General features: G+C 37.2%; 1 long non-coding RNA gene across 3 annotated transcripts in view; it reads right to left on the bottom strand.

The window, feature by feature from the left end:
• The window catches only part of LOC145662854 (uncharacterized), a 170,473-nt gene that overhangs the window by 39,665 nt on the left and 103,703 nt on the right, over nt 1-27,105 (bottom strand). For 2 of the 3 annotated variants that reach the window (XR_014127116.1, XR_014127115.1), the window contains exon 4: nt 8,352-8,676. The exons of the other annotated variant lie outside the window; for it this stretch is intronic. This is a non-coding gene — a long non-coding RNA (uncharacterized LOC145662854). Of the gene's footprint in view, nt 1-8,351; nt 8,677-27,105 lie in introns of those variants that run through there. 3 annotated transcript variants of the gene reach the window in all.

Here is a 27,105-nt window from a genome sequence, read left to right as displayed (position 1 = left end):
TGATTGCAAAATGAACATTTCTGGAACGAAAGAAAGGAAGTTATACTGATATCTGCATGAAGCATTTTTCATCAGTGTACAATTATAGTGATCGCAACGACTTGTGAAACCTGGGTTTTGCACCAATAATAGAACTGTTTTACTTCACGGTGACTACTGGAACACATCCTCACGTTCTATTGGGTAGTGATATCGGTAGATATAGGTCAAGCTCCACGACTCCTTGTGATCATTATAATATGAATATGAGAAGATCAAAATAATCTCAAAGGGAGGGAATATGCAGCTGACCATACGAGTTATAACTAAATAATCATTAAGAAGATTCTCAAATACTAAAATTTTATTACAATGCAACCATTATAACTGAAAGTTAGAAGGGGTTCATTCACTAACAACCCTCCCTTCACTACACCATTCGAATATGAGTAAATGTGTATTAAATTGATACTTTGTTACGGTTGACCTTATAAAGCGGCTACGGCTGCCTGTCACCGGACTTAACCCAGGCAAATCCTTGCTCGTTTTGTTCCTATTCTTAGCTAATTTCCACGAACTTAACCGCATCATACGTTTGTTGAATAAAGTGGGCTATCATCCATGTATCTGCTTAAACTCTTAATTTGAACCCACTTAGCGTTTATAAAAGAGATTATCTATACATGATGAAATCCACGGATGTAGAACGAAACAAAAAGATTATATTCACCATTATTTACAGAAGTTACGAAAGGCACATTAAACTTTAAAAAAAAAAAAAAAAAAAAAAAAAAAAAGTGGCTCTTTAGTTTCATATGACTTTCTACATCGCCACTAATCCTGTTTCAATTCACTCGTGGCAATCGCCGCAAATATATATTTTTATATTAAGAGCTCAGCGTCGCTACTAAGTTTATTCACACAATGTACGTGTTTAATTCGTAACTGAAATCTCCATTTTAAATTTGCACCAAACTGGACAAAGCTCTTCTTCCTCCATTTCCAATACTTGCAGCTTAAATAAGAAACAAATAGAGAAACTTGTGCTCTCGCTGTCTTTATATAGGTGTGGATAGCATGTACAGGGCCGGCGAGAGGGGAGGGCAGGAGGGGCCAGAGCCCTGGGGCCCAAAGGGGGCCCGGCGGTCGAGGATAAAGAAGTACTAAATATTGTATATTCTTGCTCAGTTCGCTTCCAATCAGTGCGCTCTTTGTGTAACAATTTTTGTGTACTGTGGTCTTGTAAAGAAATGACAGGTGACCAGATCCAAGAAGAAGCAGTTGCACTAGTCCAGCGATACCCAAAAGATTTAGGAGATGATCTTTCTGATGAACTGCATAGCCTGAAATTGATATATTCGGCCGATGTTGGTGAGAAAACGCTTTCATCATGGGATCTCCTAAATAACATCAAAACTTTGAATCTAGAAACTTTATTTCCAAATCTGACAGTGGCCCTTCGTAAATTCCCCAAAATCCCTGCTACCGTTGCTAGTGTAGAGCGCTCTTTCTCTCTGTTAAATAGAGTAAAAAATGTTTTATGCTCTACAGTATGTCAAAACAGATTATCAAGCTTAGGCTTGTTGGCAGTGGAGACAGAACTTGTCAAGTGTAGGGATGCGCACGAGACAAGATTTGAGGCTATCTCGTCTCGAAAATGTGCTGTAAAAGCGATGTCTCGACTCGAAAAATGTATAGTTCTCTATTAGAAGAGCTGTGTCTCGACTCGTCTCGTGCGCATCCCTAGTCAAGTGTACCAAACTGGAAGCTATCATTGATGAATTCGCCCTGAAAAAGACCAGAAAGGGAATTTTGTTGTAACTATATGTAGAAAAGGATACATTGTTAACTGTAACAGTTGTCTAGTATTAACACATATAATAAATTTCTCCTACAGACAATTACTATTAATATCACATTATTATAAGTTTCATTTTTACTTTTCATGTTTTACTTTCTTTGTATTGTTCTGTATGTCTGTAACTCTTTAACGTGCTTAAGTGTGTATATCCTTTTTTACTCTAGTTGAAAAAAAAAAAACTTATGAGATCCGATTGTAAAAGAAATTTTAAATAAGAAATATATAATAGCAATTCTGAAGAAGATTAATAGCACCGAAGTGAAAGTAAACGTCATATTTGGCATTGGACGTCTTGAAGCAGATAAATTTATTTAGAATGGTGTGAATCAAATCAGATTTTAATAATTTCATTCTTGAATATATATATATATATATATATATATATATTGCCTAAGTATTTTATCAGACATTGCTTTACAATTCTCTACTGTTACCTTCTCTACTGTCGCTTCGTCTGTAGATGGCATATTTCTTGAATCCAACGTGGGAGGAATGAAAAAAAAAAGGATTGTGTACGTGTATATCGTACAGGGGGAGGTTGATGCAAGAAATGACACGATATAAGTGGTACAACGAACACTCCATAACATATGAAAAAAGAATAAAGAAGTCCGCGTGGCTGACAAGATGGCTTCCTACAATGTCGTCACGCGAGAGTGCAGGTGGATGGGAAAAAAGGGTCGTAGATCAAAGAAGTGCCGTTGATGTCATATGTCGCTTGTGCTGCTGATGCTACTGCAACAGAGACATCTGTCATGAGGTGTGAGAATCAGGGTTTTTTACATCGTAAGGGAAACAATAGCTTTTACTGATCTAGATATTACGAGATACGACACGACGTGAGAAGGAAAAATTGAATAGGAAAAGACGGGGGGAGGGAACATACTTGGAATCCATTAGTGAGTACGTCCTTGCAAATCTCTTTCTTTTATTATTAATATCGTTTACGGAAAAGAATGTGTGATAATTACTCTTCCTTCTCTGCTCCTAGATGTCACTCTTTCCCTGCAAGTCAGTGGTGCTAACCCAGAAACGAAGTTTACCCCTGCCTGATTGTATCTCTAAATTGCACGTGGTATGAATGAATATACTTAAACATTTAAAATTGACATAAAACTCCGCTAAGAACAACTTTCAATACAGAAATAAAACTTGATGACTTCAGCTGGACAGCACCTAAACCAGACACGTACCTAGAAATCTTTATTGGGAGGAGTGCAGGCTTTGAGGAGAGAGGGTCAAATACTACAAGCCACTATGTCTATGTAGTATTTAACGGGTAATATTTTGCACCAGAAAAGACTGTAATTAGTTGTAAAATACTTCCACATGTATTTTCAGGAAAAAAAATGGTAGAATTAGATTTTTAAGAGAAAAAGAACAGATGAAGTGTAAGATCAAATGTTCACGTCATGTCAGTCATTTTCCTGTTAAACAAATATAGTTTTATTGAGAAAGTGTACAAATGTAGGGGAAGGCACTGTAGGCCTACCTGTCAACACTTTTAGGGTCTTCGAAATTTTGGTGCTAATATTCAGCACTTTTTCTCCAATTTTTGTCATATATTTGAAGTGCCATCTCTTTGCTATCAGATAGGATGATTTTTAAACGTGTTACATAATTACAGTAGTTTTTATAGGATATAATAAGAACATATCCGTTTTGTTCACAGATACATTCATGTACCATTGAACAGACCCTCTTGTACCTTTGAACAAAGTGATAATTACAACGTTTCTGTGGCAATAATATAAAAAGAAACCACAAAATATTAACAGTTATAAATCGCAATAAAAGGTTTAGCTATAAAATGTTCCCCAGAATTGAAATTTTATTAATTTTAATTCAAAATGGAAGGAAAATTCTAACAAAACTTGTGAACAATGAAGTTGAGCATATACAACTCTTAACATACAATCTTAGCAATTCCATAAATGTCAAATGCTTTTCCAGGATTGTTTGGATGCCATAGGTATAGTCCAAACACAGTTTTGTCTAATGGCTGTAACTTGTTTGAAGTATGTGGAGGCAGTGTCGCCATTATTATCCTAACTTCTCATGCTCTTTCAATTGGTTGCAAACTAAGATGAGATTCGTGGTTGCCAAGAACAAGCAGAATTCGTTGATCTTTTAGTGGCTTTGTATGACTGATAAAATGGTCTAAAAACTGAGAAAAGCAATTTTCATTTGTCAAGCCACTAGGATTTGCCGTTCCATTTCCCACTTGGTGTCCCCTTTAGCATAAAATGTTCGAAGTTTACCCTGGGAAAAATCAGCATAGGTGGTACTTGAACTTTGTGGTGGACAAACACTGTGCTCGTGGGTTTCCTCCCACTTTCTTCATTCGAACATTTAACACATCTCTCATCATCACCGTCTCCTTTAGTCTAACCGTCATAATCGTGGGACGTAAAACTTAAGGATTTCATTTCATTTTTTTTACATATACTGTAAATTATGGATGCTTTAAAATATCAAATAATATTTTTGATAAAGTGGATACTTTCAAATATCTAGGATCAATATTAACAGACCAAAACCATATTCATGAAGAAATTAAATGTCGACTAAAAGCAGGGAATTCGTGTTGTTATTCAGTTCAAAATCTCTTGTCGTCGCGAATTCTGTTGAGGAATTTGAAGCTTAAAACATATAAAACGATTAGCATGCCTGTTGTCCTGAATGGTTGCGAAACATTGTCGCTTACTCTGAGGGAAGAACGTAGACTGAAAGTGTCAGAGGAACGGGAATAGGCAATGGCGGAAACTTCATAACGACGAATTACATATTTTGTACTGTTTACCAAACATTATTGAGGTCATCAAATCTAGGTTACCTACCTAGAATGGAAGAAAGTAGTAACGCTCTCAAAGTTTTAACTGGAAGTCCAATTGGAAAACAACTATAAGGAAGACCTAGACGCAGATGGGAAAGCAATCTTAGTAACACACCATTGATTTTGTTTTATATATCTCAGCCAAACATCTACTTTTACAAAAACATTTTATTCCTTATTAAATTGACATTAGTTTTATGAGAAACAATAAAGTGTTGCATTAAATTATTTATGAGTGGTTGCGAGGAACGAAATATAATCGGCAGCGAAGAGAAGTATATTGAACAACAGATAGCAGCACTTCTACTCATGTAAATGTCAGAAAATTTCAAACGCTCACAAACTATTTTCGTGAAACATTACAGGAAATATAATACGTTGTTTGTTACTTTGCATAAATGGCAAATATATTGCGTAAAACTTTGGGGCCATTGCTGAAGCTACAATCGAATACAAGATCTCTTATCAATTATTTGGATATTTATTGTATGTTTCACAGCAATTTGCAAACTTCAATAGCTGTCGGTTTCTCATCTCATATACCTTACCGTCTTCATACTATTTCGCTCCGCAACTTGCCAGAACATCTCATCACTAAGCTTTTTGCAACAATCTATCTATATACGTCCAGGTTATACCATACCATTTTTTCCTACATCTCTTTTACTGTTAGGTAGTATATCATCTTAGCCGATATTAACATTCATAGCCATTAGATCGAGATAAAACAACTTTTCGCAACTGTATTGCCATAACCACCTCAGGAATACTTCAACTCTAAAGAAACCTACCTGCCCTGAATCCCATACCATTCCTAACATCGCATTACCTTTATCTTTTTTCTCACCACGTATCCACATTGACATTTTAGATCTAATGGGCAGGGATCATGTACCAATCAAATTTAGTTGCAGAATATCTATCACCTCCAGCACCGACGCACAACTTTCTTCCAAGCTAATCTGCAAAGCAGATTGGCCAAACTATCGTACTTATTTAGCACAGTCCTTCGAAACACTTGATCCTCCTACGGAAGATGAGCTATTGTTCTATTCTGGGCCGCATCACCAATCATATTCATATCGCCTCCGGGAAATTCATTCCTCAGAAATCACCTATTTACTACATAAATCAAGAGTTCTCCTCAATGTCTCCCTCTGATACAAAGGTCTCGTCAATGTTATCAGGAATATGTCCATATTGGAAATCACAAGACACTTCGACATAATAAAGCTCTGTACCGTATCGTTTCTAACTATATTAAAGCTTCTAATTTATTACAGTGGATTAAGACGTGTAACATACTTTCCGTAACGTCTCATTCTACTAGACAAAGAAATAGTTTCCATGCATTGACTGTGAAAATTACCAAATCTACTTATCCATTCATTAGTTGCCATTAAGCAATCCACAGTGATCTAGACAAAGCGGATGCCTTTGCTTCTTATCTCCAGAACATATTCACATCCATTTCATCTTAATGTCAGTTTCGTCATTATCAAGTAGATCACTTCGAATTCTTTTCTCCACACTTTCAACCAAATGTAACGCACTCCATTTCTTCTCACAAACCACTCACAGCTCCAATTACTTCCTCTGAAATCACCAGTGTCGTCACTCATAAACGCAATACTGCCCAAGGCACTGATCAGGTCTTCTATCGACATATGAAAGAAAGTCCGCCTCTTCTGTTCAATCGTCTTCCCTACATACCTAGATATATACTTTCATCTTACGTACCGACTACATATCAATGCAGTGGAAAACATCAAAGTCACTAATGTTCCTTAAACCGAATAAATTATCAGGCACTATTTCCTCCTATGGTCCGATTCAACTGACCTCAAGTCTTTACTAAAATTCTGGAGAGAAACCTCGTAAGACGCCTGCATATAGCTATATCTTTCTCGCTACAACCTATTAATATCACCAAACAGGATTTCGCTCCCAGTTCAGTATAAATGATTAGTTTATACATCTTGTCAATTACATCATAAATCAATTAATAATACATAATTAGTACGTCGAAACCATTCTGTCTCGAACTTTTTGATTTATAGAAGGCTTTTGATAAAGTTTGGCACCAGGGACTTCTCTTAAGGCTACTAAATTTTCGACTTCCTCTAGCTTACATCCGGTATACTCTCATCCTATATTTTTTTTAAATTCAGGAGTACCTCAGGGTTAATCCCTATCACCCTTTGTTGTATATTCTCTAGTGTCCGACATTCCTTCTCTACTCAACATTGTCTATTTATTTCAATGTGCTGATGGCATAGCCTTTCTTACGGTTGGACGTAGACAACTAAACACAGCTCTACAACAAGCAATAGGTATCTTTGTCACCTGGTGGATAAATGCCAATAAAACCCAAACTACAATTTTACTTCCATCTAAAAACGCTCTAAGGATTACCGAACCAGAATTTACTTCATATCCCTATCAATCACACACATCTCTCAATTTCCAACACAGTCAATATCTGGGACTCACACTAGACAGACATCTTATTGGAAAGCACATTTTCAAGACATAACAACCAAAGCATATTATCGGCTTAATTTCTAAAACGTCTCAGTGGCACTACATGAGACCTTCATTCTGAGCTAGTGTTAAACATCTATAAAGTCTTCGCCTGGTACTCACTTATAGGCACCAAGGCTGGCTGCCAGCTTGTTTCTTCTACTATTATAAACTTAAAGCTCTGGAACGACATGCACTTCGAACTGCTTACCGTATCAAACTCCCTAACCCAGCTCAAGAACTCTTACACTTAGATGCTTTCAGCAACCTCTTCAGGCACATTCCTCGCTCGCAGCCAACACCATCAACTCCTACCCCAACTACGATATTACTAATCCCATTACTCTGCTCTTCTCTCTCTTCTGTTTACCTTATATCATTACTCGTTACCTCAAACCATCCAGATCTTCCGCTCACTCGTTTATTTCTCATACTTCATACTCCGCCTCATCTTATCTCCTCATCTTTTGCACCGTAATTCCTCTGTAACTAACAGATCATCCCCCATCAATGCTTGGAGCAGCCCCCAAAGTTTTAAAACATTTCCTAGCCCATCTTTCAATCTTGACCAACAATTTTTCGAATCTTTTCTTTCCCCGTGTGACCATTGAGCAGGCAGCTAGCCTTGGCTAGCGAAAAAAAAAAACTTTGATAGACAGAAAAGCGTAGAGAGCAGTCGCGCGTTGGAGAGCCCACAGAGGAATGCCTCACTCGCCAAGACTGTCTCTGACCACAACATGAACACACTCAGACACTCCTCTTGCAACCCAGAAACGGTCCTTATCCGGCCGACCAGACAATCACCATGGCTAGAGGTCTTCGCGAATGCGGATATCCGCATCAACATAGCTTCTGTCAATATATTTTATTTCCTGTGTGATGTGTTTATACTATTCTTTCTATTTTATATAAAAATGGTTTACGGTATCTCCATTTTACCTTCGCATTCTGAACAAAGCTACTTATAAGCTACGGGCTAGGGAAAACATATACAATGTCACTCTAAGCATAAAGTCTTGTCACTTGTATCTTCCTCGTTTCTTTGGGTTGTGTTTCCTAGAAGGAAGTTTAGATATTAGATTGACCATCCTGTAAAGAAATTCACGGCAGAGAGTGGGCGAAGCTGGAACAGTCAATAAAGTCAAATTCTGCAGACTATTTACTTATAAGAATAGTTCAAGATACAGCATGTTGGCCATTTTACACTGAGACATGTAACAACGGAAAATAAAACATCAACAAGAAAAATGTACAATAGTAACGCAATAATAATAATAAAACATTAACAAGTAATATTTACAACTTAATTTTGCACAATGCAGATTAGAACATTGTTTCTGTGGGGAAAATGTCTATGATAGCTGGAAGTCTATTGAATTCACTAGAAAGCCTGCACGTAAGCGACCTTTGAACTATTCCAAATCTAGATTTCGGAATATAGAAAAGACTCGTGTTCCGTGTTGGACGAATAGGTACTCTGAAATTAAAAATGAGAATTTAATTTTACATTTGCTATTTTATAAAGAAACAAAATATGAACATTTTTGCGCGACGAGTACTGTTTGACGGTATATTGAGTGTTTTCGTGCCGTTACTGGCTCGACGTAACTCTGTAACCCTATGATTAACAATGGCTTTAAAAAAAAAAAAGAAAGAAAGAAAAAAAGTAGAAAACAGTGTTTAGCTTGGAAAAATGTGTGGGACATACCATAGACCAAATAGATGAATATTCCACTACAGGAGAAATCAAGACCTTGTAATAATTGTCTAATGCATTCAAATTTTGAAATTCTCTAAATATATGCAACATTCCTAACTTATGCACAGGCCCGTATCCAGGGGGTCTAGGGGGGCACTAAATCTTTGCTTCCCCCCTAAAATTTTTACGGTAGGCTTGCAAATGAACTATAATATGGTAATGAACTATAATATGTTGTATGGGCACCCCCTAACTTCAGCCGGGCTCCCCTACAATTGTGAGCTGGCTACCGGGCTACTTGTGCATAGTTTTTTTTTTCTTGGTAACAGTAGTTATATGTTCACTAAATGTAAGCTTATAATCAAATATGGTTCTCCTGGGCAACCAAGGATACTAATGAATTAGGAAGCTTCAACATTGTATCAGTTCTACTACTAATTGCTCTTCTTTGGAGCAAATTATCTGTAATGCTATCATTTTAGATAGCCCTTCCGTTCTGTTGCCATTCGTCGATGACCGACTTTTAAGAATTTCATTTGACTCTCTCTCGTATAACAATAGATATTTAAATAATGATAAATAATAATAACAATAAATCATTGTTTATTTTAAAACCAATATTACGCTGATCGCATTTTACAACGTTACTATTAACGATAATTCATTTGCCTGCGACTTAATGTAATTTTACAAGAAGTTCACACAATTAGGTCTGGCCTATCTCCCATATCTGGTGTAAAACAACTATTGATTTTTCTAAACTTACTGCGAAACGTATCAAGGTTATTTAATATCACGAAATAAAAAGTGTGCAGAGAAAAGCATACATATATTCAGAAAACCACATCAAAAATAATAGTGGCCACATACATTACCAGTTCGAAAAAAGAAATTCGTAAAGCTATTCAGAACCGTTGACGGGTGATCACTCATGAGGAAGCGACAACAGCTTGATGCTACCCGTCTGCTTCCCCGTTTATAGATATATATATGGTGTATATGCTTTTTTTTTTTTTTTTTTAAGCTTTCAAGCATCACTAATAGGGAAGAAGATTAATGATTGTGAGAGTGACTTCGCAAGTTTTAGGTGCATCGATACAGTCTATGAACAGCAGGACTCAAGGGGAAAGCAAAAGTCCTAACTAACCGCTATATAATCATCCCTTTGTGTTTATAATGAAACTCAACACAAGGTGATCTAATGTTCTGTTTTTATTACCACTTCATAACATTTCACTGTTGTATAGTCATAAATATTATAAATACATTTGTTTCAATAATTTATCCATAGCATTTCAACAACTTTGACTGAAGAAGTGTGGTTCAAAGCAGGTTTTTTTTTTTTTTTTTTTTTTTTTTTGTGCTAATGAAATGTCCGCTCTGATGTCTGGTGGAAAACTTGCCTAAGCAACACAACACACAAGAATTTATTAAGAGTCTTCATCCCGCCGAAATTAAAATACCGCTAATTTTACAGTAATTATGTGATATCTTCAGATAGATAAAAGATAATTGAAATAAGGAACAAGAGCGCCCTAGACAATATTATTTTGCGTGAGGTACCGTTATCACAAGTCACCTAGTGGCTTTCCGTTTTCAGCTGTTTAGAAACGCGAAAATAAATGCCGATTTTCAAAATGGCTCGAAATCGAAAGCAGATAAGTGAGTCGTGATAACGGTTTCTCATGTAAAATAATATTGTCTAGGGCGCTCTTCTTCCACATTTCGATTATCTTTTATCTATTTTAAGATATCACATAATTACTGTAAAATTAGCGGTATTTTAATTTCGCCTGGATGAAGACTCTTAAGGCCTCACGTTTAGCATTACAAACTGCAGTGCCGTGCCGTGTGGAGGGCGAGCGGGGCTACGGCCTCGGGCACCCAAGTAAGGGGCGAAAAAATTCGGAACGAAAAAGAAAAGAAAAGAAGGTAGAGAAAACAGAGAGGAAAATGTTACTCAGGTTAGGAAAATGCATGTGCACATATATAAAAGGGAAGGGGAAAAGTAATAAAAAGTGCTCAAAATCAAGGAAAAGCAGGCTTTATTTTTTAAAATTTCCTTATGCTTCGCGCCAACCATGGTGGCGCTTCATGGCTGGTCTGTCGACCTCACTCATCTACGGGGCGCCGTCGTATACTTTCGCCCCTGGCGCGGATTTTCCACGGCACGGCACTGACAAACTGTGCACATCTTGCAAACAGGCTGGGTATTCCGGCAATCAGGAGGCAGTGCATTGTAGAGCAGGATCGTTTGAAAGTGCAACACGGAGAGCCGACAATTGAGTGATTTTTCTTTACAAATTCAAAGTGGACATTCTGTACAGTAAGTGAAAAAAAAAACATTAACAGTGCATTTGGGCAAGGAATGTCTAATAAACACGCCATTTGCTATTGGTTTCTTGTATTTCGTTCCGGTAACACAGCATTGCAAAATGAAACTCGTGGGCACCGACCAAAATCATGTTCGGATATGCTTCTCAAGAATACCGTGGAAACGTATCCTCAAAAATAATAATAATAAAAAAAAGTTTTCGTGATATTGCAGAATGTTAAATATACATCATACCACTCTCGATTGACGGCTGCAGGCAATCGATAAGGTGAGAAAGTTGGACAAAAGGGTACAGCTTGAGTTGCCACTGGACAACAAGAATCTCCATCTGGACGTGCAAAGTACCCTGAAAGCTGATTTACACATAAGGTGCCGTAATTACCGTTCCCCTGTCATGGTCCTGCCGTGTGCAAGAGCCACGACCACTTACACATACCATGTCGTGCCGTGCTGTGCCGCTGCAGTTTTATACAGCATGGAAGATAGATTGCAAGGAGAAAGACCTTGTTCGTGTGCTCTGTGTCGCTACGAGTGCTCCGAAAAAAGCCAAAGGATAGCGCCGACGAGCCACAACCAGGCTGGTTTCTCTTCAAAGCAGCCTTCTGAGCAGAGCATGGAAACGGTACAAGCACAGCACATCATGTGTGAATTTTTCAATGCCAAAATCTGAAAAGAAACTTCGTGGACCACTACACAGATGAAGCACGGCATCGAAACACACACTATGTGTGTGTCAACCTTGAGCGTAAGGAATACTAGGGAAACTTCTCCACATCGGATTGCCACATCAGATGAAAAATGGATCTGTTACGACAATCGTAAACCCTCATGATTATGGTTGAATCGTGATCAAAGTTTAGGACGGTTTCCAAAACCTTAGATATTGTTGCTGGTGTGGTGATCTGTGGTGAGATTGATCCATAATCTCTTTCTCTGTCGAGGTGAAACTATCACTGCATGAAAGCTTTCGGCCAGTTGGCACGTGCTTGTCTTTTGGCTTTCTATGCTTGCACTTGAAACGCATGCTTTCATACAATTTAATCTGGCTTTTGTTGTACTTGCAAGCGATGCTTCAGGCCCTTCGCAGAGCGTTATAGCTTCACTGGCCGTTCATTGGATATTAACTTCACTTGACTTGTAGAACGCTTGCGTCAAGCTTGAAATGAAATGAAATGAAATCTTTGAGTTTTACGTCCCACGGTTATGCCGGTTAGGCTAAAGGAGACGGTGATGATGAGTAATGAAAGAAATGGTGGAATGAAGAAAGTGTAAGGAAACGGGAGAACCCCGAGAAAACCCACGCACACGGTGTTTGTCCACCACAAAGTTCACTTGGCGGGGGCTGGGATCGAACCCGGGACCCCTAGCACCAGAGGTGAACGCTCTACCACTGAGCCATGCGTCAAGCTTGAATGGAACACTGAGTATAAGGTTGACCCCATGTAACTTCGTTACTGAAATCCAAATTGCGGCATGCTTGCACATTTCCCAACCAAGCTGGATACAAGTTTGGGTGACTTGAAATTCAAGCTCACAAAAAGAGTTTGCAAGTTGTTTCTGCTACTAGAGTGAGGATCATTATAGTACTGAACTCCATGAAATACAAGTAACTTTAGCCGTAAGTATCCATAATTGTTCCAAAGATTTGTGTATTCATGTACAGTACAATATCGCTCAAGGGACGTTGCAGGCTCTCCATGACTTACAGTATGAAATCCTTCCTCAACCATCGCAATCTTCTGACGTCCCGACCGAATACACTCTGTAAAGAAAAAATAGCGACACCTCAATTCTCAACGTAACTTACACAGAAAACCATAGTTACACCCGGCTAGAAGAGGAATAGAAGGAAATTATGAGTGTGATAGTCCATTTGCATTATCTGTGACACCTATGGTGTACAACTTCGCTTACTAATTATTTATGTATCAGTAATATTCTCTCCAGATGGCACCTGAGAGCGTCTCGTATGTTATTGGAGTGAGAATTCTGCATTGTATTTGTGATGTGTAGGCCTAGGTAATTAGCATTTTGTGATTGTTCTCTGCTTTGTCATTGTTTGAACAGTGTCAAGTGGCAATATTGTTGTTGTGAAGTGTTGTTTTTGTATGAAATTGTTGCTACATGTGGACTGTAAACAAGTACGATGGGTAAGAAATGTGACTTGTCGCCACGTGAACAAGACATAATTCTTGCTTTGCACAGCTAAGTTACATCTTTAAGGGAGATGACTGAAATACTCAAAATCCACCATTCGACGGCAGAAAGAACAATTCACAAGCAAAAACAGTATAAGAAATCATCCCTTCGTCAACAGTGTGATAGAAAAACAAAGCATCACCCAGAGCAGATCGCCAAATAAAATCAATAGCACTGCAGAATTAACGAACGACTTCCCCAAAAATCGTTTCTATAATTTGAGATGACCATGGAACTGCAGTTACTCGTATGACTGTATTGTCTTAACTGTATGAAAAGGATATTACGAAGAAAGAGAAAAAAAAAACGCCTGGAAAGTCGAAACTGACAACAACACAGAAGACTTCAACAAGTAGGTTTGTGAGGCGATATGCTACTTGGACTTATGACAACTGGAACCATGTTGTTTTCTCCGTTGGAAAAAGTTTAGAATAGTGGGAAACAATAGTGGTGTGAAGTTGTGGATATGAATGAGAGAAGAACTTGATACGAATTTTGTTTAAGAGATGCAAATATTCAGTTACAGAGTGATGGTATGGGCTTGCTTTACCGCCAAAGACGTCAGAACAATGAATATATGTGAAGAGTCATTTGATGCACAGAAACGTCTTCAAATTCTGGTACGTAAAATTCTTAAAACAGCTAAAGATAACTTTTCTCAAGGAAATATGGACTCCTTTGTTTTCCAGGACGTTAATGCTTAATGTCACCGAGCGAAAATCGTTAATACGTGGTGCAAGAATATGACTATTCAAAGACTCATGTGGCCTCCAAACTCACCTGACATGAATCCAATTGTAAAGTTTGGGTGAATATGAGCAAAAGACTCAATAGACAACTATCTCGGATAGAATCAAACTCACGGAATGGATAATCCAGGAGTGATTCCATGAAATCAAGGTTACATTTTGCAATAGCCTTGTCACCAAAAGGCCTCGACGATTCTCCGCACTTCCTAAAGCCCATGGTCCACATACGAAATCTAGTTTGATGTATTGTACCTCTCAAAGTTCGTACACAATATATCTTACTCTTAAGAAATTACATTTTTTTGTTTTGTGCTATTATTGTTGATCTTTCATACTTTTATGTATAATTCTTTCCACAGCCGTTTTTGCTGAAAACACACATAGTTACTAATATATGCATATAAATTCATTATATGCATATAAAAAAAACCTGAAGTATTAAGAATGAACTGCTTTTTAAGAATATGCATTGTAACATTATCAGCAATTCATGTAAAAACTCATGTTGATTAATGTATGTTGTGAAAACCATATCCGAGCACGTGTCGCTATTTTTTCTTTACAGAGTGTACTATCCCTTTCAGCATCTTGAGCACGTCTTGGGAGGGAACACTTTCTCCGATGATCAGGCGGTGAAACGTGTGTTTGAAGACTTTTTCGCATCGCAGATTCCAGACTTATTTCGCTACCTAACCCAATCGTTGGCAAAAGCATGTAGTTGCAGACGGCGTCTATTTTGGTTCACTAGGTATTAAAGCTCTCATTTTCTATGCGTTTACAAATTTGTAAGTATATTTCATTCGCACCAACCTAATACAATGACAGTTGCATTGTACGTCTATTTTAAGGCTAAAATTAAGAATATTAATTGTTCAATATATTATCATAAAATTGATTTGCTTTTAAGTTCTGCTTAATTAATATTACAAGTATCTACAAAATACCTAAATATGGAAATATTTTCGTATTTAGATATTTTATAGATATTTGTAGTACTGGTGTTAACTGAGCGGAATTAATGGAGCTTCTTCAGCTACAGATACAATTTTACAAAACACATTTTAGGACATTGTTGGGTATGCTTTTCTTTTCCGAGCCTATGACATATCAGCATGCAAATGAGAAACTTATTTTTAAAATTATTTTCTTTCTTCTTTTTTTTCCAATTTAACGCCCACGACTACCGGTATGTCCTTTGGACTAAGGGAGACCATGATTAAAGAAAGTGAATTATAGTGAAATAATTGGTAGAATGAGAATATGGGAAGAAACGAGAATTCCCCGAGAAAAGCCAAAGACACAATGTTGTCCACCACAAACTTAATTGGGTGAGGATCGAGCCAGGGACTCCACGCACGAGAGCTAAGCGCTCTACCACTGAGTCACAGTGTCCCATTATTTTCAAAAGGAAATATTTCTTTCTTTTATTGTTTTTAAATTCATCTTTAATGGTTTTTGAATCTTTGGGATGAGTTCTTTCGAATTATGTCAACAACGGGAAGGATTTTGGTAGAAATCACATTGTAAAGCTAGTCATTCCAATCTAAAGGGAATATGTCCACCTTGTTCTTTCATTTCTACTGTAAAATTAGTCAGTGTGGAACATTTCATCCCAAAGATTCAGAAACCAATTAAGACTGATTTTCGCAACAACAACAACAAAATGTTCTCTTGAAAATAAGCTCCTGAAATTTGCATCGCGAAGGTATGCAAATGGATTCTCCTCGAAAATATGGAGCTGATAGCGGTAGCAGTTCGGATACCCTGTTGCATTAAACTATTGCTTTGATAATATGGAAACGATAAAGGTTTTATTCTTTGGTTTAGTTGTCTGGGTATCAAAGAAGAATCGACAATTGACCAGGTTACCCAATTGGATACCGTTGGCATCTAAAGATTGAATATTTTTTCGTAATATACTGTACATGAAGTTTCCTAGTGGATTCCCTGGTCGTAGAATTTGTAAATGATCCTTGACGAGAATGTGTGTCAAATACAAACACATCTAACATAAGGTATATATTTCTATCAAAAAATAATATTCTACAATACCGATTTCAAACTAATTGTGCATAGGGATAAATCTTAGCATATGAAAAATCTCAGATTTTTGCATTGCTGCTATAACAAACATAGTAGAGGTGAAGGGTGTTCATATAGATAGCCTTGGCAGTCAAATTGTTAAGTTTAGATTACGGATAAATGTTTATATGTAGAAAAGTATACCTATTACGTAAGCTGAAATCCTTGGACACCTTTAAAAATTGAACACTTTTCGAACAGACACTAGATGTCAAAGGTAGAGGTTTTTGAGTGTAGTGGCACATTTGCGTGTCAATAGGTCACAATTGTTTTTTAATTCGTTGAAATAATTGTAATTTGCTTGTCTATTGTCTTGTTGTTTGTTTTGTAATTATTACTGTTTTGATAAAGTCAGATACCATTATTAATACTCACTTTTTCTTTGTGTGCGACAAGTTTTGTTTTGAAAGAGAAAAATCACCGCACACTTCCCATCGGTGGGAAAATTCTCCAACAGGGAGTGGAGTAGTAAATCATCTGTCTTTATAGTTGATTTACGATTTGTAGCTCCACAAAAAAGAAAAGATTTTCTTATGTAAAAGAAAAACACCGTCGGTGCGTTTCAAAAGTGCCGTCGTGTTGAGTAAATCATGTTTCTGTCCAAATCACAAGATGTTTCTTATTTATTATATTATCATTTCCTTTCGTTTGATCTTTTCCCTCCGTTATACATGTATATGAAAGTATGTGTCCTCCTAACCTGCTTTATTAACTTCTATCTTTTTTATAATAAGATATTAAATTATTAAGAAATATAATATTAAGAAAAATAATTACATCCGTAAAATAAAGATGTTTTGAAAAGGCTACATTTTCCAGTTTTCAATGTGGAATGTGCTCTCATTTCGGAATAAATTTGTGTGTATGCTAAATTCAACAATATCATTAGCGTATAACAAAATAAATATATTTCAATAAATAAATTACGTAACGCTGAATAAAATTACATGCTCGAAGGAATTTCTCATTCGTAGTTTTCGATTAAAACGGGAGAAACAATTTTTTATGCCGGTAAAAAGCACGTCGTTCATTGTAAATAATAACACAGCCACACACACACACACACATACACACACAAATAAAAGTTATGTTCAACGGGTCCCAGGGTATGGATTCGATGTATTTGTTACTTAGAATCCAAATTTCAAAACCTGAAGACAATTGACTATGTCTAAAATCTTCCCTATCTAAAATCGCTAAAGTTTTTCGCTCATAAAAGAAAATTGACAAGATCGATCGTCCTGGGGTTTCGAAATTTGAACTCTGTGTAACAAAGCACATCGAATCCATTTCCTGGGGTCCTGTGCACAGAAATTTTATTGTGTAATTGATCGGTCATATTCTGTTGCAACAGTTGATTTATGTATTGTATAAGTAAAAGAAAAACTACACTATTTAGTAGTAGACTATTCCTAACCCTTTCCGGATTCCGGCTTTTTGGGCTATTTTTTAGACTTTCAGTCAAGCAGCTACTGCATCGTCACTATTTATCCTAGGATCATGGTTCATAACTCATTCTCTTCAGAATAGAGCAGAGCTGGCTTTCAAATGGTACCACTTGCATGCTCATACCATATACCAGGAGCGGGAAAAATGATGTCAAAGGGAAAATTTCGGAGGGAAAATTTTTTTCTCGCACTTTGCCCCCTCCTGGAGCGGCCCTGTGTGAACGTAGCCATCTGAAAAAAATCTGATAAATAGTACTTGGTATACTGAATGTGTGTGCCAAATTTCAAGTTTCTATCTTGAATAGTAAGGGCGGGAAAAATTTTATCAAGAATTCCCACAATGCCCCAAATTACCACAAAACACTATGATCTCAGGGAAAAAATTTCCTGAGACATCCTGAATTACCCTAGGGTCATGTTTCGCCCATAATTCTCTTCAGAACAGAACTGCCTTTTAGGCGGTACCATTCACATGTCTCCATCATGTATCTAAGGCGGGAAATTTCCGAAAAAAAGGATTTTTTGGTTTAAATATCCCTTATTTCAACTTTTAGCCTCTCTGGACCCCCCCTGTCTTAATACATAAATCTGAAAAAAAAAAATCTGTTAAATACTACTCGGTGGACTGTATGTTTGTGCACAATTTCAATCTTCTAGGTGCAAAAATAAGCCCGCCATAAAATATATATACCGACATTGCCCCATATTTCCCTATACAGAAGTACATTTTGATAAAAATTCCCTAACACATCCCTAATTACCCTAGGGTCGTGTTTCGCACATCATTCTCTTCAGAATAAAATTGTCTTTCAGACGGTTTGAGTCACGTGTCTTCATCATGTATATAAGGCGGGAAAATCCCGAAGAAAGGGATTTTTTGGGTCTAAATATGCCGTTTTTCTACTTTTAGCCCCTCTGGAACCCCCCTGTTTTAACGCAGAGATCTGAAAAAATCTGATAAATGGTACTAGGTAGGCTGAATTTTTGTGCACAATTTCAATCTTCTAAGTACAAAAGTAAGCCCGCCAAAAATATATATATACCGACAATGTACCATATTCCCGTATACAGAGGGATTTTTTTTAAAATTCCCTGAGACATCCCTAATTAACCTAGGGTCATGTTTCGCACATCATTCTCTTCAGAATAAAATTGTCTTTCAGACGATATGACTCACGTGTCTCCATCATGTATATAAGGTGGGAAAATCCCGAAAAAAGTGATTTTGGGGGTAAAAATATCCCTTTTTTCAATCCTTTGACCCTCTGCTTCTCCCCTTGTTTTAAATCACAAATCTGAAAAAAAATCTGGTAAATACTACTCGGTGGACTGAATGTTTCTGCAAAATTTCAATCTTCTACGTGCAAAAATAAGCGCGCCAAAAAATATTGAACATAGGCTTAATAAATGAAAAAATATATTTTAGACTTATGACGTCATCACGTCCTATGTCTGGACGCAGGAAGGTGTGAAACCATACGTAATGTCTTCTACAATGCCTCTGGACTTGAAAAACAAAACAAAAAAAAAATCGGACGAAAAAGCTCAAATAGGAGAGTTATAACGCAATGTACCATGAACCACCCATATGGTACAAAATTGTACCATAAAATCCCCAAAGGGCTAATATAACTAGTCTTCTAACATGACATACACGCCAGAAGTCGTGGTATGGTGGTAGTAAGCTAAAAATATACCTGACGTCGCGGGAACATCTCGGAACGCGAAAGTTTGTCGATTGGCCGTTTGTGAATGCAGTGAAACGTCGTGCATCATGACGTCAAACCGACAGGAACCATCGGCGTTTGTGCGCGGGATGCTATTCTAATCGGGATGTTCGTACATGAGTAGCTGAGCGTCTACGTCACTTGTGATTTTTCCCTTTGTGCGATGCGTGACTAACCTACCTGTACATACTTGCATAATCAATTACAACTAGTCCACTGATCACAAAGTTTCGTCCACAAATGGAACCTCGATTTATCCAGAATAATGAGTTCTGGACGCAATCCAGATGTGCAGAAATACTATAAACAATACATGAGTTTCGTTTCACAGTGTGAAACTACGGTTGACTTCCAAACTATGCGAATACAATGTTCAAACTTGAAGAAGTACATGCATAAGTACTGGTTGCAATAGAAAAATAAGATCAAAGATAAATTCTGTTCTTTGGATGTTGAATCCACATCAAAAAGCCATTACTCGCTGTATCTTACTGGGTCAGTCCATATATAATCATCGACATTAGAAAAAAAAACCCAGTCGACCATTTGGGATTTTGATGAAATTTGACACACAGGTACCTACATCCCTTGTAAGAAAGCCAGTAAGTTTTTATTTTCCTGTTTCTAACAAGTTTCTGAGAAATTGGCTTAGAAGTGAGGCAGTCCGCATCGTGACTTGCTGAATACGCTGATTTTTGTAAGTTTTTAATGAGCAAGAACTCGGTTACTAATTACGTTACATGGGTCAAACTTTGTCTGCGAAAGATATGTACATCGTTGTAATGAAGTAATATGTTGAAAGCGGCATGATCCTTTTATATTCGGATATATAAAATGTCAAAATCAGCATTTTTTACATCACCGTTTATAAACCTCATTTTTTAACGTGTCACAGATTTCCTACATAAAACAACAAATGCCTGTGTTTATGTGCAGTACCTTACTGGATAGTGAACTACATGCACCAGTAATGCAGAGCTGTTTACACTTGATTTACAGGATTTATGGGAGATTAAAGTTGGTATCATTGTGAAAAAACAAACTTTTTGCTTATTTTCACAGCCCTATTTAACTATGTTGACAGTTGAATATGAGTGTGATATTTTGGATGAGCATTTCTACTTACGTAACAAAAAACTTATGTGAATTTTAAAACCCTGACGTATTTCCTTTCATTGTAAATCATCGCCTTTGTCAACAGGTGTCGGTAGTCTTTCAGGTTTAGAACGGATATGGAGAATGGGAGTAATTAGAGAGATTCTCAACAGATGGTATTGCTAGAGAATGATTCATTACATACTTCTTATACCTGGCCACTAGATGGAATTCACTGAAGTAACCATTTGCATTTGTGAACCAATCAGAGAACTGGAACCTTATAGTTTAGGTGTTAGGAATGGTGACAAGTGCCACAAATTATCATTCTGCAGGAAATCAGAATTGAAGAAACTGAAAGACCTTGAAGAGCCAGATTTTCACTTGCTTAAATTAAGAAGTGGATTCAGTGATTTAAATGAAAATATAAATGGAATGAAAGAGTGTATGTATGTGCATACAGATGAATGTAAAGTTCAAATTCAAAAAAGATTACTACTAATGAATATACATGAAATATATGTTGAATTTGCAAAATTTTGTACCTTAAGGCCGAAGTGGTGCATTACAGTTGGGGCAAAAGGCACTCATTCAGTATGTGTGTGTCAGTATCACCAAAACATGAAACTGATGGTCGATGCTCTTCCTGGATCAGAACACAACTACAGGACACTGCTAAACTTTGCAGTGTGTGATGCAACGAACAGACAGTGTATGTTACATTACTGTGACAATTGTGGAAGGAAGGAGGCTGTGCAAGATTATCTAGTAAACCGTTTTGATGATTACTTACTTGAAATGATGACTGTGTTAAATTTAAAAACTGGGTTCACACAGACCGGTTGACATTACAAATCCTACAACTCTCTGTGAATGAGTTTTGTGACACATTGGCTCAAAGAATTGATAGTCTTCGACATCACCATTACATAGCCAAGGCTCAAGCTGCATACCTGAGTAACATAAAAACTTCACTTCCGAAAGCAGAGCTAATTGTTTTACTGGATTTTGCCGAAAATTACACATTCGTTATACAGGGCGAGGTTCAGCGGTACCATTGGGAGAAATCCCAGGCAACTGTGCATCCTTTCGTGGTGCACTATAATGATAGTGGAACCCTACAATGTATCAATTTATGTTGCATATCAGACAGTTTGCAGCATAATGCTACTACTGTCTGTATATTCCTAAGGCATTTCATGACACACCTGACACAAATCCTTCAAGATAGGCAGATTGATAAGATAATTTACTTCAGTGATGGTGCTGGATCACAACATAAAATTTACAAGAACATTTACAATGTATGTCAGCACGAAACTGTCTTCGGAAGCAAAGCAGAATGACACTATTTTGCAACATCCCACGGCAAAAGCCAATGTGATGGTGTAAGAGCAACTTACAAAAAGATTAACAGCCAGAGCCAGCCTTCAGTCACCATACAACACCAATTGTTACTGCACAAGGGATGTACGAATGGGCTGAGAGCAACATCAAAGGTATACACTATTTTTATGTATCTGCTGAAGATATCTCGAAGGAAAGGGAATGCATAAAAAAGCAATACACAAACTTGAAGACCATTACAGTAGGTGGTACGTTGGTATGGTCAACGAAGTGTCATGTGAAAATAAAGATGTACGTGTGAATTTCATGGTACCAGCTGAGTCCTCTGTGCTGTCATGGCCACTGCGAAAAGATGAAGTCTGAATACCATTCCATGATGTTATCTGTACCCTGAAAGTACCTTTATTACAAAGTAGCAGTGGACCAACATATAGACTAGATGATAATAGTTACCAAAAAGTATTAGCATGTCTTAAAAAGTAAAGAAAGATAAGTTGTTTTGTGAAGTGATAGTTCATGTAAGTGTCCACAATTTGAAATCATTTGTTTCACAACATGCACGAATCATTTGGTTACGTAACCCATTCCAGAGGTTTATTATGTTCCTTTTCACTTTGTGTGCATCTTTTTTCTTTATTTATTTGAACGCTCAAATTCAAATACTAATACTGAACTGTAATTTTGACCCACAGAACTGTACTATTTTGTAAGAATTGATTTCTGTCCATGGCTGATTGTTTCTTCTTACACTTTTAGAATATATGCTGTCAAGTGCACAATCAGTGTAAATGATTTCACCTAGCGCACACGCACTTCTTTACTTCCATTTTCCATATCCGTTCTCAACCTAAAAGACTACCGACACCTGTTGACAAAGATGATGATTTACAATGGAAGGAAATACGTCAGGGTTTCGAAATTCACATAAATTGTTTGTCACTCAAGTAGAAATGTTCATCCAAAATATCACACTCATATTCAACTGTCAACATAGTTAAATAGGGCTGTGAAAATAAGCAAAAAAGTTTGTTTTTCACAATGATACCAACTTTAATCTCCCATAAATCCTGTAAATCAAGTGTAAACAGCTCTGCATTACTGGTGCATGTAGTTCACTATCCAGTAAGGTACTGCACATAAACACAGGCATTTGTTGTTTTATCTAGGAAATCTGTGACACGTTAAAAAATGAGGTTTATAAATGGTGATGTAAAAAAATGCTGATTTTGACATTTTATATATCCGAATATAAAAGGATCATGCCGCTTTCAACATATTACTTCATTACAACGATGTATATATCTTTTGCAGAAAAAGTTTGACCCATGTAACGTAATTAGTAACCGAGTTCTTGCTCATTGCAAACTTACAAAAATCAGCGTATTCAGCAAGTCACGATGCGGACTGCCTCACTTCTTAGTCGATTTCTCAGGAACTTTTAGCGACAGGAAAATAAAACATTACAGACTTTCTTACGATGGATGTAGGTGCTTGTGTGCCAAATTTCATCAAAATCCCAGATGGTCACCTGGGGAGTGTTCGACGATTTATAATGGAATAACCCTACTGTCTTTGTGTTTTTGGAGATTAATATTGTACCCGGAAATACTAATTGATGTCTATCACCTTAGATTGCAATAAAGCAATAAAATCAATGATGACACATTCTTGCGGTATTGAAGTTATATATATATATATAAACTGCTTTTCGCTATCTATCTCCCTTTTATCCGTTTTGCCATCCGTGATGAAATTAGAAGTCGTAGATATTTCACCACTTGTGATTTTAACAGATAGAGAGGGGCCGCGGTGGCTCAGTGGTAGAGCGTTCACCTCTGGTGCTTGGGGTCCCGGATTCAATTTCAGCCCCCGCCAAGTGAACTTTGTGGTGGACAAACACCGTGTGCGTGGGTTTTCTCGGGGTTCTCCCATTTCCTCCCACTTTCTTCATTCCACTATTTCATTCATCATCACCTTTAACCTAACCGGCATAAGCGTGGGACGTAAAACTCAAAGATTTCATTTTTTTGAACAGATAGATGAAACTTGAGACAATACTAATTATTGGGATGCTGAATCTGTGTTGAAAAACCGCCTTTCTATATCTCTTACTGTTTCTGCTGTATAGAAATAGATATTGACGCTAGACATACTAGTAAATTTCAACCACTTCCGGTTTTGGCAGTGTTGCGGGTGATATTAGTATGTTCTGTTGAGAAGCTATCGGCTCCGCGTAACGTAGTTATTAACGCTCTCGCCTTTGGTGCTAGTGGTCCCACGTTCGATTCCTGTTAATGTCACTCGGTCCAAAAAGTTTAAATTTTTTAGGCCAGTCATCCTGAGTGAGTTTTTTCGTGGGTTTTCCTCATTCACACCAGACTAATACCGGAATGGTATGTAACATACAGATCCCAACCCGCTTCCCCACTTCTCCGAATAATGTATCGCTGAGGAACGACGTCTCTCATACGTGACGGGTTTAATATCGTAGATGCTGCCAATGCCCAGAAATAAATAGAAATTAAAATTAAAAATCTTGAGATGATTGCAAAATAAAAACGACTTGTCGCTATCTATTACCGTAACGATCAACGTTTAAACCGGAAACAGTTTATTTCCACCACTTCCAGTTTGAATAGATAGTTAACGGAGGACATGGAACCTATTTTGGGGATGCTGGATCGATTGCAAAAAAAAAAAAATCTCTTCTCGATATCTCGTAACATTTTCGGTCTCATATCTGTCGACATGCTGACTGAGAGACATAGCCAAGGGCGCCCATGTTGTGGTTTCCAAGGGGGGCAAATATAAGCGAGGTTTCAAATATAGTTTCAAATTTTCCTATAACTAACGTAAAAATTCTATTGGGCTTTCGATATTCCCAAGTACGATTTCCTCTTAGGGGGGCGAGCGCCCCACGTTTCCCCCCTTCCTGATGGGCGCCCTTGGACATAGCCATGAAACTTGCGACAGTTACGCAAGCATGGCATAGTTTGTAAGCCTAATTAAGATAAACACTATCATTAAAGTAATACACTCTGAAAATTTCAATTGGACTTAAATTTTAACATTTAAATAGGAATTTTAAAGGCATTATATTTTTACAAATGAATACATACAGTTCATATTTCAATAATGTTTTTTTGTTTTATTTTATTTATCTACTTTAATCTCCTGATAACGGTGGAACCGCGTAGCGTAGTCGCTAACGCTTTTGCCTTTGGTGTGAGTGGTCCTGAGTTCGATTCCCGGTGGGGACACTCAGTCGAAAAAGTGTTAAAGCTATGCAAATGCCGGGATGGTAGCTAACATACAGGTCCCAGGCCGCTTCCTTCCTTTCCCAATTCTTTCTTCCTTCCCTTTCCTCGGATAATGTGATCGCTAAGGGACGTCATCCCTTATACGTGACGGGTTAACATAGCTATAGATGCCGAAAACCCATAAATCTAAAGCCTAAATCCTAAATCATTTCGTGATACCGATTCGAATGACTGGAGCTCTGATAGTTGAAGTTACGCTGTATTTCAAACATAGAAAGTCGGAGAAGTTATAATGATAATTTTGTTAATAGTAGTTGACGCAAGAAATGCGATTCCTTAAAGACTGTGTATGTTTATCATCTATATTTACCGAAATATCTTCTTAGCAAATAGCAGCTATTCTTTAATCAAATGTATAAAGGAAGGTGGGTGCATTAATTTACATTTAAATAGAAAAGGATATTGTTGTATTATAAAGACGTGATTGAAGTTCTACCTTTAAAAAAAAAAAAAAAAAAAAAATCTTTTATTTTCGTGAGTTAGGATGTCATTGTTTTGTTCTACACAGTAAACGCAAAAGTTTGATATTTCACAAAAACAAACTAACTACACCCTCTGACTCTCTGTTACTTCTGTGGGGTAGCACTTCAATCGTAATGTTTCTTTGAAATTGAATTAATGTCAAAGTGTCAGGGTGTTGAATCATCCGCCTAGCGTGTGGGAGTACGATCATAAAGAGTTTCCGTAATTGAACATTGTGCTTCTCTATATTATGCTATCCGAACTTTAATAATCTATTTTTTTTTTTTAATCTTTAATACATATTCATTTAAGATTTGTGTATGTCATAAGCTGTATCACATAAACTAAATAGTCTCATTCAGTTTGTGTATTTGTAGACAATGTAAAGTTGCTAGAAACTGCCATACAATGAATATGAAGGCTAATACAAGAAAAGTTTTATCTTACTTAGTCCTCCTGTTGGAATACGTTACGTCAAGCCTAGATTCATGGAAAAGGATATAGCATTAGGAATTAGGAATTAGATTTCTGGGCTTTCGGCATCTATGGTCACGTTAGCCCCTCACGTATGAGGAATGACGTCCCTCGTCGATCACATTATCCAAGGAAAGGGAAAGAAGAAAAGATTGGGGAAGGAAGGAAGCGACGTGGAATCTGTATGTCAAGTACCATCCCGGCATATGCCTGGTGTGAATGAGGAAAAACCCAGGAAAACCTCACTCAAGACGGCTGGTCTGAAAATTTTCGACCGAGTACTCTCACCGGAAATCGAATCCGGGACCGCTCGCACTAAAGGCGAGAGCGTTAGCAACTAAACTACTTGGGGCCACGAAAGGGAAATAGCATAATCCACTATAATAATAATAATAATAATAATAATAAGAAGAAGAAGAAGAAGAAGAAGAAGAAGAAGAAGAATTCCAAATATTACTATGAGTTAAGACTTCTGTAAAAGTAGATTTATAAGGCTAGACATACGTCTTCTACATTAGAATAAATTCTTCTATTACCTACAAGCAGGCGCGTATGCAGGAATTTAGTTCGGAAGTTCCAAAGGCTTTTCGCGGAGGCCCAAATTCAACATCAGAGTAAATTATATTAAAATTTGTAAAAATCATCCCTAAAATTAGACTAAATTTATAGAAAAGTTGGGATTTTGGGGATCCAAACTTCAAGGATCCATCCCTGCATACGTCCCTGTTCAAAAATTGCAAAAATTACCATTTACGTGCAGTACTTTTGAAGTAAAGTATAGCTGAAAACATGGATTTATTTGTTGGAGCTCAGCACTCTTTTTACCACCCTCCTACTTAAAGCTGGAAGCCTATCACACACCTTCCTAAAGTATGTAAGACAGGTTTATTGTTTAAAGTTAAATCCCTGCCATAACTTGGGTTTCGAATCAAGTACCCCTGCCGGGAGTTGAACGTCAGACCACATTCA

The sequence above is a fragment of the Thermobia domestica genome, chromosome 10 (genome assembly GCF_964235325.1).
Source record: "Thermobia domestica chromosome 10, izTheDome1.hap1.1, whole genome shotgun sequence".
Taxonomy (NCBI): domain Eukaryota; kingdom Metazoa; phylum Arthropoda; class Insecta; order Zygentoma; family Lepismatidae; genus Thermobia; species Thermobia domestica.
The sequence above is the reverse complement of the archived record's forward strand: the minus strand, read 5'-3'. Positions and strand labels throughout refer to the sequence as shown.